A 3794-nucleotide genomic window follows, 5' to 3' on the forward strand; every position below is an offset into this window, starting at 1 on the left:
AATGAAGAAATAAATATTAAAAAAGGGGGACCTTTATGCTGCCTCAGTTTCCCAGGAAGCCCCTGTAACAGTAGAGTACTTGCATAGTATGTGTGAGGTCCTGGGATTTTTTTTTTTTTTTGGTGGAGGAAGAATACTGCGATATTTACTATCTAGCTCAGTTGTAAAAACAGAAACAGAAGAGAAATTGACATAGTCCTTCAGAAGAAAAAAAAATCAATGATTAACCTATATTGCTGCCAAAATATCTCAACAGTTTCTCTTTGGGTACAAAAAAATTGGGTGCTTTCTTTGTTTCCTCTTGTAAAAATCTGGCTTTCCCCCAATCCAGTCTTATACTGCACTTTCCTTGTGAATAACCAAATCACAAAAGATCCTGTGAATGAAGCTACCCAAGGACAACAGCATTACTTATGGCACATTTGCTACGGAAACTATGTTTGGCAAGTATCGAATGTCTGAATTTCTTTTCCTGGGCATCGCAGGGTTGACAGCATGTATTTATAACCAGAGAGATTCTAAATTTGGCCACTATCAGCACAGAAAAGTAGTGTCCATGCCACCGCTGCAAATTCATTTCCTTCTGTGAGCACAAATAGAAGCAGAACAGGTCACCAAGGCACTTGGTAAACAAATTAATTATAAAGCAGATTGGTTACTGGAATAGGAGAAATTTGTATGAAGGTATGTGAAACAGTCTTTAATTGGATCAATGGGACATTAACTCTGGACTTAAGGTAAGCCCTAACTCCCCAAACAGGGTTTTTAAAGTTTGTTTTTGAGAAGAACAAGGCCACAAATGTATCACTCAGATATAACTTGAAAAAATGGTTTCAAAATGTTGAGATTTACTAACTGAGGCAGAGAAATGCCACACATTCTAAGTACTTTGTGCTTCTAATTTATTTTTTTTTTAATTTTTATTTTTTTTTAAGTTTAACCATTCTTTTTTTTTTTTTAAGAGAGAGTGAGAGAGAGAGAGAGAATTTTTTTTTAATATTTATTTTTTTTTAGTTCTCGGCGGACATAACATCTTTGTTGGTATGTGGTGCTGAGGATCGAACCCGGGCCGCACGCATGCCAGGCGAGCGCGCTACCGCTGAGCCACATCTCCAGCCCTGTGCTTCTAATTTAGACTTCATAAATCAGAAAGAAAACCAGAAGGAGCACAGCAATTGGAAAACAGACCAAGGGCTAAAGATTGTGTTTAGGGATTATGGCAGTAGAGTTCTCTTGTATGGCAATAATGTTTTCTTTCTTTCTTTCTTTCTTTCTTTCTTTCTTTCTTTCTTTCTTTCTTTCTTTCTTTCTTTCTTTCTTTTTTTTTTTAATTAAAAAAAGCTAGGCACCATTGGAGAAAGGCCTCCTGGGAGCCTTCTTGCCTCTGACCTCTACAACATTAACTCTTCCTTGGATTTCAATGGCTTGTACCCTGTTGCTCAATCCTACCAGATTCCAGACTGGCAGCCCCTACAGTGAGCCAATTCTAAATAAACTCACAAAGAAGACTAGCATGTATTTTGGAAGGACAGGTAAAATGGTAAGGAGGCAGGTGGAATGGACAAAATCCTGGGCCTCATGGACCCTTATCTATGCTGCCCACCCATAAACAGAACAGGAGCTTCTTGGGGGTGGAAGGAGAATACTTTTTTTTTTTTTTTTTTAGAAGGGATCATCCAGGGTACCCTGCCATGAGGACACTGATGTGCTCAATTTTTTTCATTCTTCTCTGTTTATTCCTAATTCCATTGCTTTGGACATTAATGTCCCACTTTGGAGAATTATCAGTCGTAGCTCCTAAGCTGCAAAGGGAATTCCGGGTTTCTTACAAACTTTAGACGTTCTCTGGACTATTTCAATGCCAGTTACCCCTGGGCCACTAAAGGGGACTATGGAAAAGTGTTGAGAGTCCCAAGAGCTCAGCCCTTGCTGGGATTGGTATCTGAAAATGAAATGGCTTAATGACTGTAGAAAGTGGGGGGGAGGCCTCAGCATGAAGAATATGTGCTGCTCCATCCTCCCAGGGCTAGAGTCTGAACCAGGGTAGGTGAGTTGGCAGCGTGCCAGGTCTCTCAAGGTACCAAATGAACATGTGAGTCAATGTCATTTCCCTGTAGGAGCAGGAAGGATTTTTTTGCTGAGTTGAGATACAACCTAAGGCCTTGAGGATTACTTGGCCAATACTCGGCCTTTGAGCTGCACTCCCTGTGGTTTCCATTTCTTTAGGAATGTCACCCTGAGGATTGTGCCAATACATGCTTAGTATTTTGTGATGATCCTTTCCATCCACTCTTGTCACCTATTTCCCCCTGTCTGTACTGGGGACTGAAGATAGAGGCACTCTCTCACTGAGCTACTGATGAGATGAAAGTCCTTTCTCCACTTCTGCTGGAGGGTGGGGCTGGCAAGCAGCAGGACTGTAGCTGAGAAAGCCCTTCTTAGTGTTAGCAGCTCATCTCAGAAGAGGATGCTTGCTGGCCTCAGCTGCAGGGATCGCAGCTCCAGGGATCGCAGCCAGCAGAGCTGGATTCTTCTGGGCTGTTTTTTGTCAAGTAGGGTGTTGTAACTCTTAATAGCAGATCCTAGCAGGTCACCACCAATTTCCTTCTGGGTTTTCGTCTTGCAGATTTGAAGAAGGAAATCCAGTCAACAACGGGAAAGCAGGAGTGAAAGAAGCAGCATTTAAGTGTGAAGAAAGTAGGACAAGGGAAGAGAACCTGAAAGCAGCTTGCTACTTAAATATACTAACTTCATGGATTGGCCTTTATACATTAATTTTTTTTTTAATTTTTAATTGTAGATGAACACAGTGCCTTTATTTATTTATTTTTATGTGGTGCTGAGGATCAAACCCAGTGCCTCACACTTGCTAGGCAAATGCTCTACCACTGAGCCACAGCCCCAACCTTATATTTTAAAAGCCTTAATTGGGCCCCATTAACTATCCTATCTTATTCGCCATATCCTCTGTCCTTTTTATTTTTTGAGACAGGGACTCCATAAGTTGCTGATGCTTGCCTGGAACTTGGGATCCTCCTGACTCAGCCTCTAAGCTGCTGCGATTACAGGTGTGTGACACCATGCCCAGCTCTATTTTCCTCTTGATACGTTTATTTATTTATTTTTTGTAGTGCTGGGTATTTAATTCAGGGCCTCACACCTGCTTGGCAAAGGCTCTGCAACCATGCCACACTCCCACCTTCAATGTTATTTTAAACAAATCATGTTTTAACAAAACACAAACAAAACAGAGTTGGGGCTGGGAGTGCAACTCAGTAGTAGAACATGTGACAAGCATGCTTAAGGCCCTGGGTTCCATCCCCAGGACCACAAAATATAAATAAGATAAAATAAACAACAGACACTAAATTATAAAATTATTTGCTTGTAAATATTGTACAGTTAATCTAAGCTATATTTATTCATGAAGTTTTAAGCTAAAGTTTTTCATGGTTTGAGTGGCCACATTCTGTATTGCATATATTTTCAATAATTGGCATATATTTTCAATAACTATCAAAAATGTGTTTTTAAAGTACCCAGTTGTTTAAGAGCCATTTGTTCGTGGTAGTTTCTGGCTCTACTCATCTAGAAATCGGTCTGCTCTTTGTGTGTGTGCATACAGTGATGTTTTGGAGAGCATTGTTTTAAAAAAAAGGTTAAAATTTGAGTATAATTTGATATAATTGATAATTAAAATTTGTTTAATAATTATAATTTTGATTATCCTTTTCATAGTTTTGCATTTTTCCCCATCTCTGTAAGTGCTGAGTTGACTGTCCATTTTTGTGCTT

At 39.7% G+C, this 3794-nt stretch overlaps 1 long non-coding RNA gene across 2 annotated transcripts; it reads left to right on the plus strand.

Annotated features, from left to right (window-relative positions):
• The first annotated feature begins 546 nt into the window (after nt 1-546).
• LOC144256826 (uncharacterized) lies at nt 547-3578 on the plus strand. 2 transcript variants are annotated; one of them, XR_013344265.1, is made up of 3 exons: nt 547-737; nt 1342-1540; nt 2627-3578. It is a non-coding gene; the product is annotated as an uncharacterized LOC144256826 (long non-coding RNA). The 2 variants fall into 2 exon arrangements; XR_013344266.1 differs by having other exon boundaries at nt 1346-1540.
• Nucleotides 3579-3794: the final 216 nt, after the last annotated feature.

Source organism: Urocitellus parryii, chromosome 1, assembly GCF_045843805.1.
Source record: "Urocitellus parryii isolate mUroPar1 chromosome 1, mUroPar1.hap1, whole genome shotgun sequence".
Classification (NCBI taxonomy): domain Eukaryota; kingdom Metazoa; phylum Chordata; class Mammalia; order Rodentia; family Sciuridae; genus Urocitellus; species Urocitellus parryii.